The sequence below is a fragment of the Sinocyclocheilus grahami genome, unplaced genomic scaffold, assembly GCF_001515645.1.
Source record: "Sinocyclocheilus grahami isolate Dianchi unplaced genomic scaffold, SAMN03320097.WGS_v1.1 scaffold839.1, whole genome shotgun sequence".
Lineage (NCBI taxonomy): Eukaryota > Metazoa > Chordata > Actinopteri > Cypriniformes > Cyprinidae > Sinocyclocheilus > Sinocyclocheilus grahami.
In genome coordinates, this window is record NW_015506018.1 from 45,458 (window position 1) to 57,276 (window position 11,819).

Sequence of the window (11,819 nt, forward strand, 5' to 3'; positions counted from 1 at the left end):
ATTAGAATAGAAGAAAAATATTAAAGGGGACATATGATGCAATTTAAAATTTTAATTTCTCTTTGGAGTGTTACAAGCTGTTCGTGCATAGATAAGATCCCTAAAGTTGCAAAGACTAAAGTCTCAAACCCAAAGAGATATTCTTTATAAAAGTTAAGACTTGTCTACGCCCTCCTAAAGCGCCTCGTTTAAACACGCCCCCACATTTCTACGTCACTGTGTGGGAAGATTTGCATAACACCGCCCAAATGTTCACGCAAACAAAGAAGGCGTAACTTTTATTCTCGCTGTAGTATTGTTGCCGCCTCCGCCATGTTGTGGAGATGCTGTGTGTTTCGTTGTGAAAGCGAAACTACTTTGTTTGGCCTTCCAAAAGAGGGTGATATCCGCTTTGTTATGCCTAGAGCTGATCCGTGCTGGTCGCTGAGTAAATACTTCATTTTCGCGCTGTGGATCGCCGGATCGGCTTTCACCATGGACGAAGCGGAGTCCAGCCCGGGGTCATCACATGTGGTTGGCGCAAGCCCACTGGCCGCTCCTTCGTCGAATCCGCCAGACGCGCCGTTCTTAAGCCCGCCGGCCGTTCCTCACTCAAGAATGCCGTGTGTGACGCTGTGTGTTTCGTCGTGAAAGCGAAACTACTTTGTTTGGCCTTCCAAAAGAGGACACAACTAGAAATCAGATTTACAACACTGTTCCAGAACAGTTCAACCCAAATATTCAGATGTGTGCAGTGCATTTTATGCAGGACTGTTTCCTGATCCTGGAAGAGTAGCCTACAATGTGTCTGTGCACAAAGGCTGTTTCTATAAAGTGGGGCAGTTCCAGCTTTGCAAGGACTCACAGCCTGTAAGTACGTTTTTTATATTTAAAGAATTTGCCACTGATGATTCAAACGCGAGTTTTGAGCAGTGTAGAGTAACGCTTGTTGTTTGTCGATTCTCTGATCACAAATGCAGACATGGTTTTATGTTTATGCGGCGCGATACGCAACACGTAAAAATACAGTATAAGTCATAATAAGCAGTAATTATGTCCCACTGGATGCAACAAATGCCTCGTTTGCAATGGGTTTTATTGGTGTTGTCTCATCGCGCCGGGACACGGCATCACAATATGGTAAGGGGCATAACATTTCCGTCACACGCTTGAGGTATTCAGCCAATCACAACGCACTGGATAGCTGGCCAATCAGCATACACCTAGCTTTTCAGAACGATAAGCTTTGTAAAAATCGACGCGTTTCAGAAAGGCAGGGACATAGAGGAGCAACAATAATGTACATTATGTGGAAAATAATGTGTTTTTTGAACCTTAAACTGCATAAACACATTACATTACACAAAATACACAACATAATGTTCTTTTTAGCAACGTCATATGACCCCTTTAAAATTAATTCAAAAGCACAGAGACCAACGCAGCAAGTACAGCCTGTCATTGTCTATACAGCAGCTCAGCGATGTACCTCACTAGAGATGGCAGCAGTCGCACACATATTTTGCTCATGTGTTAAATATGTAAACAAATGCACATCAACACACACGCAAACAAAGCAGTCTCCTCTTCTGTTTTTAACCTGATTGTGTACGGAGCCTTTTATTGTCTTTGAGCAGAAAGAGAAAGAGAGAGCAAGAGCTTGTCTTTCAAATTAGAATAAGTGAGGGAAACAGTCCTAATTGCAGCAATGGGAACAGAAAGGAGACACCCATGAGGATACTGAGCACACAAGAGTGACAATATGATAGATAGCCTAACTCTCTTGATCTTCTCCGTCTGCCAGTCTCTTTCCTTCTTTTGTCTGACCTGTTGGCTAATACCAATGCATACTAATCTCATTAGTAATCAGAGGTATTCGCATGTAAAGTGTGATTCCATCCCACACACGTTTCACACATTTGCATAGACACTGAAACATTATATTAACATATTGCAAGCATCTAACATTACTTTAGTGATGTACAATTGTTTATAAATACTTTCAATTTAATACAATGTTGAATTTATTTAATTATTAGTTTGAATTTATTGTATTTACTCAATTTAAATACACTAAATACAAACTGTACATTTAACTGCCTATTATGTTTTTATATTGATTACGTGCTTAGGTCTAGGTTGGGAGCTCATAATACATATAATAGAAAATGCGGCTATACAGATTTATTTTTAATATAACAGATTCATAATTAATCTTTTATGCCTACAAATATTAATGAGATCAAGCTAGAGATACTTCAGGCAGGTGAAAGCAAAGCTTTTGCATAGTGTGATGTGTTGCACTTTGGCTGGTCAGCAGGATACAGTGTGTCATTGAGGCCTGGTTCTGTCTCTTTGACCCAAGGTCCGTGTTGCTCTGTGAGAACTGGATGTTTTGGACAGTTACATGTGGCTTGCGAGAGGCCGTTTCAGTGTGATTGATATGACTGTGGTGCTCGACAGATGTTACTGGAGCGCTGTGGGAGGATAAGAGGATTAAGGCAACGTCCAGAGAGCATTATGGGAGTGTTAAAAGAACGTTCTACAGTAATAAAGTTTTTTTGGTAGAGCGTTGGGAAAACGTTCTTCAGGAATATAAAAGTTTGGAGGGGATGTTCTTTGTGTTGATGGTACCATTTTGAAAATAGTATGGCAATGTTGAGACTCGAGAGAATGTTTTCAAGTATTGTGGATGTATTGGGAGTATTTTCATATTATGTACAGTTTCATACAGTTTCGATATTACACAAAAAATGAGACCTCATGTCTCATAAATGGTTGGTTCTCAGGAGAATTAGTTTGTTTAGTTTGTTTGAGAATTAATGACAGAATTTTCCTTTTTGGGTGAATTAACCCTTTAATGCTGCTGAACTCTGAGCCATGAAAGGAATAAGATGATTGCATTGCCAGAGATTATTTACTTATTATTTACTGTTATGCTGGGCACAGTTTACTTAACAGACTCCTGTGTGCATTTCATATGCATTTATTAATTGGGCACAGAGATCATAAAATATACAGCTCTTGGAACAGGGTCGTTTCAACAACGACTGCAAGCTGGCATTTGACCTGGCACTTTTCAAACGACTGTGACAACTTCCCAGCCCATATATGTATAGTTAAATAAATTATTCAGCTAAAGAAATCTCAAAGTAAATGATTTATTTGTACACTTTCTTGAAAACGTAAAAAATAAACAGTAAAGAAACTATTTATTCGTTTTATCTACTGTAAAAGACACCTTGCATTTGCCAAAGAAAATAAGGATTGGAGTGTGAAAGACTGGAGACTGTTCTATGGTCTGACAAGTCAAAATTTAACAACCTGATGTCAGGTGTGTTTGTCTGATGACTGGAGTGTTTTAATAATAATTGTATGAGTGGCCCAATTAAACGTCAGGGAAAACCTAATGGTACCAAATGAACTTTAAACCCATTGGAAACCTTTTGGAAATTTTAAAACTGAATTGTTATAAGTCATGCAGGCCTTCCAATGAATCTCAGCTTTGAAGAAGTTAAGCATGGCACATGTGTAAAGTTTAGTGAGTCAGTGCCCAGGAGAATGAGTGTAATAAAAAAATAAGAGGCAATCAACATAATATTTACTAATACATAATTACAATGTACTCAATGTATATTTCATTTTCTGAGTGTGTTTTTGTTTTATTATTTTTTAATTTTTTTGCATGGACCCATATTGCAAGATATGCTGGAGTTTTCCTTTCTTTCCAAATAATTTTGCATTTAAATACCTTAACCCAGTTTAGTGTATTCTTCTTCCCAATATAATATACTCCTTATAAGTGACATTAAAATTAAATTATATGACTATTAAATGTAATGTATTATTTTGTGTGTACAGGTTTATGTGAATAATTAAATCACATATAATAATAATAAAAATGAATTAAATCAAACGTATTGTTTTTATTTTGTTTACATAAGTATATGTTCACGATATTGGGTGTAAATTGGACCCTATTTTATTAATGCCATGTTTTTTTTGTATAAACAAATGTCTACCACCACCCCAGTTATTAAATTGAACAACTGACCATCGAAATTATACTGTATGTACCAAGTATTTAAATAGAGGGATGAAGTCATGCATGGCAAACTGTGAGACTGAATTCCACTAAATGAGTTTGATGGTGCTGACGAGACAGCGAAAGAAAGTGAGGGAGGAAGGAAGGAAGAGGAGGAGAGTGTGTGCTGTAGTTTTTTCAATAAAAATCAGACCTGAGTTCTTGACAGATTGTTTTACTTCATTAAAGACTTTGGGCTGTTTGAACGGCAGGGTGAGATCTTACCTTCTCTAATCCTATGGATCAGCTAACGTAGACACTGTTAACTCAATTATTAGCTGCAGGTTTAGTCTCTCTAAACATACAGAGAGAGAAAGAGATAAGCCATGTTAAGATAAGCCGAGATCCGTTTCGCTGCTATTTATTGTACGATTTTCCATTGTACTATTTTAATTGCTAGGAAAGCCTCACTGGAGCATGCTGGGATTAAGTATTTTGCTCAAGGGCACAATGGTGATGGAGGAAGACTGGGATTTCAACTCTCCAGTTCATGGATCACTGTAACTTTAGTTCAAACTCAATACCTCAGTGCAAGAAGACCAATTAGTCATTTACTTTCCATTATCTTTTTAAGAAAAAAAAATTCATAATAATGATCATTTTCCCATAACTCCAGTCCAAAAATAGATGGTCTTCCTCGGTTTCAGATGAGTGCTGTGGTGTTTCTGGTCCTCCCGAGCGCATGTTCAAACAGAATGGATGTCTTTAGGAGCCCAGCAGTGAGAGCCGTTCAGCGGAGCAGGAGCAGGAGGAGGCACAGCTGAAGTTAAACAGCAGGCTGGATCCGGTTTGTTCATCTGGCCTGACTGCCAATGTGGCGATTTATCCAGAACCAAGTTCTCGGCGCGTCAGATAAACTGCTCCCTCACTCATGATAATGTGTGTGTGTGTGTGTTTTCCATATGGAGAGAGCGTGGAAGAGCGAGTGAGCGGCACACAATTTGATGTTTATTACCTGGCTGAGGTGGGATATATTTTCTTGATGGAAGAAGCATTTTCTGTGGATGGAATTGACATGCTGCTTCTCTCCTCAGTGGGGGGGTGTGTGACCTCCCCCTGCGCTGGCAGACGGCCAGCCGACCCACTGCAAGGTGAATTTCATTTGTCAGAAGTGTTTACCAACATTTGACCAAGATTATTACAGCCCTGTCATCACGGAGAGGCAACAGAGTAATGAAAAGTACACAAATATAACAACCTAGGAGAGAGGAATTGAGAAAGAGAATGAGAAAACAGATCTTTTTTTTTTACTTTATTCATTTAGAATCAGTGATATTTGAGACGACTGCCCCACAATCCTTTAGCACTCTTAACACCAGTTTACACCCTTATTTAAAGGCCCATCTCCATTCTGACCTCCATAACCTTGCTGACCCTGTCAACACTGTCATTTCCAGCATGTTACATAATTCTGCTCCACCCACATCCACCGCCTGCTGTGGTGTCAAGGTTTCAAAGTGATGCTGTACTGTATGTGTGAGTCATGATGTGACCGCACAGATCACATTTTAACAAGTGACTTGTGCCTGCATTCGTACCCAGTGGGAAATTTTCACCGGCAATGCCACAATAATCATACATTTTAAATCAGCATTATTTAATGTTGAATGATTTCTCATACATTTAATATTATATTAGGCCTATAATATATTATATTATATTATATTGTATTGTATTGTATTGTATTAGAAATAATTATATACATTTATAATTATATATATATATATATATATATATATATATATATATATATATATATTAATATAAATCATTATTTATATAATAATAAAATGATTATAAATGATGATACATTATATTATTATTATGAAATTATTTAAAATTATTAAAAGTAAAAAAATGTAATCCTATGATAATATTGAATTAATAGCTAATAATTAATTTGTAAAAAAAAAAAAAAAAAAAAAAAAAATTTATAGTCAGACAGACAGACAGACCATCAGGTCTTCCTTATGCTCTGCTTTTTAGATGATACTTCTTATATTTCAGCTGTCTTGTATGAAATAAGGTTTCATATGTTGCCCCTCAGTTCATTCCAGAATTCATACAATCCATAAAATCTGAGCTGAGCCATAAGCTTGTTCTAAAATGGTTCCTCAACACATCCAGGGAGAAAGCAAGAGGTTTATGAGAAAAGATAAAGGGTTATTGGATAGGGGAGGGATTTTATTGTTTCACCTTCTAGTGAATCAATCACTCTGAAATGCGGACTGGGGGGTTATTTATTTATGTGTTCATTAGTTTTAAATAATTCATGTTTGTACAGCTGTAGAAACAAAAAGACGCTTAGCAACAGGGGAAGAATAAGCAATTAACACTGTTCACCAGAGCTATATCTAGCTAGTTATTAGTTTTTGAATCCATAAACACACAATTTTGTCTCTCCCTAAATCAATCTGGGCTCTCTGTACAAAACAAATGAGAGTGGTGGAAGGTGGGAAAGTGAGTGAGATGTCAAGAAAGCCAGTATTATTCTCTGCTGTATAAGATGTAACAGGCAAATTTAGGAAGCGTCAAATATGAGGTGATAACAAGGCACGGGGGGAGAGAAAGAGAGGGGGGAAGAAAAATAGACAAGTGGAGGAGGGCTGTAATTTGGCCGTTAGCCTTCATTAAGGCTGATGTGGCAGAGACAGCTGGAGAGAAAAGCACCATCTGGAATTGAGAGAGCGAGAGCGCGCAATCGCCTGTCTTGATTATTCTAACTTTTCTGAGTTAGAATAACATCATCAGAGGAGGTTATTTGTGTGATTGGAAACTGAATATTGTCCATGAAACCAATAAACCACTGCGGGCCATCAGTGTACAATATGCAATGACCCAGCACAACATTTCTGTGTTTTTCTGACATCAATAAGCATTATACTCGTCAATGAGTCTTGAAACAGAAGCTTAAAAGGAAAATTCCAGGTTCAATGCAGCATTTGTGACATGATTGTCAATCAGTCAATCAATCAAATTTAGGCTTGTCCATTAATTTCTTGGAAAATAATAAATAAATATTGAGGTTATGGTAAGGGACATAAACACTGCTCAAAAAAATTAAAGGGACACTTTGAAAACACATCAGATCTCAATGGGGAAAAATATCATGCTGGATATCTATACTGATATGGACTGGGGAATGTGTTAGGAACGAAAGGATGCCACATCGTTTGATGGAAATGAAAATTATGAACCTACAGAGGGCTGAATTCAAAGACAAATTGAAAAAAAAAATGATGCAGCAGGCTAGTCCATTTTGCTGACATTTCATTGCAGCAACTCAAAATGGTACTCAGTAGTTTGTATGGCCCCCATGTGAATGAATGCATACATGACAACGTCGGGGCATGCTCTTAATGAGACGATGGTGTCCTGGGGTATTTCCTCCCAGATCTGGACCAGGGCATCACTGAGCTCCTGGACAGTCTGAGGTCCAGAGGTATCCCAGAGGTGTTCTATTGGATTTAGGTCAGGCGAGTGTGGGGGCCATTCAATGGTATCAATTCCTTCATCCTCCAGGAACTGCCTGCATACTCTCGCCACATGAGGCCAGACATTGTCGTGCACCAGGAGGAACCCAGGACCCACTGCACCAGCGTAGGGCCTGACAATGGGTTCAATGATTTCATCTCAAAACCTAATGGCAGTCAGGGTGCCATTGTCTAGCCTGTAGAGGTCTGTGCGTCCCTCCATGGATATGCCTCCCCAGACCATCTTTTACCCACCACCAAACTGGTCATGCTGAACGATGTTACAGGCAGCATAACATTCTCCACGGCTTCTCCAGACCCTTTCATGTCTGTCACATGTGCTCAGGGTGAACTTACTCTCATCTGTGAAAAGCACAGGGCACCAGTGGCAGACCTGGCAATTCTAGTGTTCAATGGCAAATGCCAATCGAGTTCCACTGTGCCGGGCAGTGAGCACAAGGCCCACTAGAGGATGTTGGGCCCTCAGGCCACCCTCATGAAGTCTTTTTCTGATTGTTTGGTCAGAGACATTCACACCAGTGGCCTGCTGGAGGTCATTTTGTAGGGCACTGGCAGTGCTCAGCTTGTTCCTCCTTGCACAAAGGAGCAGATACCGGCCCTCCTTCTAAGGCCCTATCCAGCTCTCCTAGAGTAACTGCCTGTCTCCTGGAACCTCCTCCGTGCTCTTGAAACTGTGCTGGGAGACACAGCAAGGCTTCTGGCAATGGTACGTATTGATGTGCCATCCTGGAGTTGTGGGTCCAGGTATCGCCTCATGCTACCAGTAGTGACACTGACCCTAACCAAATGCAAAACTAGTGAAAAACAGTCAGAAAAGATGAGTAGGGAAAAAAATTTCAGTGGCCTCCACCTGTAAAACCATTCCTGTGTTGGGGGTCATTTCATTGTTGCCCATCTAGTGCACCTGTAGTTAATTTAATTAACACCAAAGCAGCTGAAACTGATTAACAACCCCCTCTGCTACTTAACTGACCAGATCAATATCCCAGGAGTTTAATTGACTTGATGCTATACTCTGATTTAAAAAGTGTTCCTTTAATTTTTTGAGCAGTGTAGTTAATTTTTTTAAAAGGATTTAAAAGCAATAATGTGAAATTTATATAGTAATGTAAGAAAAAAACTCTTTCTTTTCTCCTAATTTTTACCGTCATTTTAGGTTTATGGTGTTTTCAAGGCAACAAGATTATAAAATTGATAACTTTACACAGAAAAGGTTAGTAAGTAAAAAAAAACAGTCATATTGTGTATTTTAACTTTTACAGATTGGCCACATTCACTTCCATCGTTTCACCCCTATTTTTGAAGACAATGAGAGTAATTAGAAAAAAAAGAAAAGAAAAAATCCACAATAAATCATGTTAATACTCATATTGTTTGTTTCTGCTACTGTACTGTTTAAGCAGTGAGTATTTTAATGTTTATGGATTGGCCTTATCACTTCCACTGTGACAACAAAAAGACTACAAAAGAAATTAAAGAAAATAGTTTTTTTTTTTTTTTTTTGAAAGAGAGATAGATTAGATAGAATTTAGGGGAATTTATGTTTTGGGCATCAACATTATCAACATTTTACCACACTAAATGAGAAATGAGAGACATTAAAAAAGAAACGAGAGGAAATTCTTTTTTGGGTCATCAACATTACGCCACATCTGCTGCCTATTGAGCCTGACATGTACTGAATATCCCTTCAAGCTTTTTATGACATCATCAGGTAAGACCTTTAAGTCTTCTCAGCATTTTAAATGAGAGCAATGATTATTATATGTTGTGCCTCGAGTGATTATTAATCAACACAGAGTGTTAGCCATCGTCCCGGCCCTACTTACAACCTGGACATGCCATTAAAACGCCTTAGATTAGACGTGACCTGCGGATCAGTGTCAAAGGCTAAGACACACACAGCCTTGTGTAAAGAATGATGGTTAGTGGACAGATATTCTCAGTATGGAGGGAATTGTGCAGGTCAAGAGCTATAAATCCAGGCATCACGGTCTCAGTGTGTATTCCTTTAAGGGCTTGTCTCACCTTAAATATTATTCCTTCAGCCCTCCGCCCGCTGTGACATACTGCCCTACCCAGTGCTGCTGACTTTGACAAATATCACATCTGCTTGCAGACAGAAGAGGCACGGTCTAGACGAGTAGATCCATACACATGCTGACTGTGTCTCTCTCTCGCCCTGCCTCCCTTCATGTCCATTACAGAGCGCTTGTGTTCATTTGTAATCCTGACATCACTGATGCCGCATCACCCTTCATGTTCAGCCCCTCTCTCTTCTGCTCCAAGGCTAAAGTCTTTATGAATATAAAGTTGTTTACAAACCAACACTGTGAGGATAGAGCAGGCTCTCATTTACAAACCCTGGCAGAAGGAATCTATTTTGGACTGCGTGCATATGCCATTGGCCTGAAGGAAGTGCGTGATGGGTGTGTTGGAGTGATTTGTATGTCGGTGTGGTTAAGTCTAGGGTATGGCGAGTGTTTCTGAGCATGTGTGTGTGGGGACGGAGCACATGCATCTGGGCTGAGGGAGTAAAGTCTGTCTGTACTAATTCAGTTTTGGCACTTGAGTTATAGACTCAAAAACAGACACCTTAAAGGGACAGTGCAGCCAAAAATTAAAACTATTTACTCGCCCTGCCTCACATTGTTATAAACCTGTTTAACAAGCTCCAAAAAGCCCAATTAAGGTAACATTATACAGTAGTTTTCAGTAGATATTACACAATAGTTTTGCATAAGAAACATACTGTTATTTAAGTCATTATTCACTTACAATCTTCTCTTTCAGTGAGTAAAGTCATAGTTCACCCAAAAATGAAAATTCTGTCATCATTTACTCACCTTCATGTCGTCCCAAACCTTTGTTCTGTGGAACACAAAAGAAGATATTTTGAAAAGAAAGTCAGCTCAAGAATCATATCAGTTTATTCGTGAACGAATCATTCAGTTTGTTTTTTTCGAGCTGGAACTGATTAAAAATAGAGTGAAAAGAATGATTCGTTGATGAATCAACCATTGCTTAAACATGCTTAAGAATGACTTAAATTTTGGGTTGTTCCTCACACAAAGCTATGGTATGACTTGAATATTGTGCACAAGTCATGTGGACTATTTTTATGATATTTTTATGGTACCATTTTTGCATTTCTGGAGCTTGACAGGCCCAGACTGTCTTCACTTTTATTATTTAGAAATGAATATTTTGAGATCAATTTTGTGTTTCATGGAAGAAAGAAAGTCAAAAGACTTTGGGACAACACGAGGTTGTCTGGAAGCCCATTTCTGTTTTAGAGTAGTGTCAGTAAAGACATTTTTTAAAGAAATTTCCACATAAAATATTAAGCAGCACAATTGTTTTCAACATTGATATTAAAAAATGTTTCTTGAGCAGCAAATCAGCATTTTAGAATGATTTCTGAAGGATCATGTGACACTGAAGACTGCAGTAATGAGGTTCCCCTTCAGGAACTCGAGCTGCGTCGAGTCGCTTTGGGAACGCCCTTGCGTGACCGCGTTCTGAAGCACGTGTCAAATCCGTCCAATGGAGCAGCGAGACGTCACGAGCAGGGTGACTTAAGCACCAGAAAGCATAAAAGCACATCCGGCCAGGCGCAACAGTGCCCTCATGGAGGTTCATTGATACCCCTGCCACCTCGTGCTTCAGGGCTCAGTGAGCTCCGACGAGCCCTTCGGCCCATCTGAGATATTTGGAAGAAACGTTGGTTCCTGGTTCAAGGCCCGACGTTAGGGGCTCCTTGTCGTCGCGTAAGGCTAACGACGGATGCCTCTCTCACGGGCTGGGGAGCGGTCATGAGTGGCCGCTCTGCCCCGGGCCTGTGGGAAGGCCATCATCTCTTTTGGCACATCAACTGCCGGGGAATGCTGGCCGTGTTTCGAGCTCTGACACACTTCCTTCCAGCGGATTTGACACGTGCTTCAGAACGTGGTCACGCAAGGGCGTTCCCAAAGGGACTCAACGCTTAAGGTTGTGGTTAGAACGTTTGGTTGAGTGAGCGCATCAGACGAGATGACGAAGAAGAAGAGCTGCTGTGCTGTAGCCTCACATTTTTGGCATGTCTAGAACAGCGGTTCTCATTTCCAGTCCTCGCGTACCCCCGCTCTGTACATTTTGTGTGTTTCTCTTATTGCTTCATACGTTTATTATATTTGACTGTAAGTGCCCTGCGAAGTGGACATTACCGGATATTCCGCCATGATTCCAGTTTGAAGGGAGCGTATATGTTCCATACAAAGGGC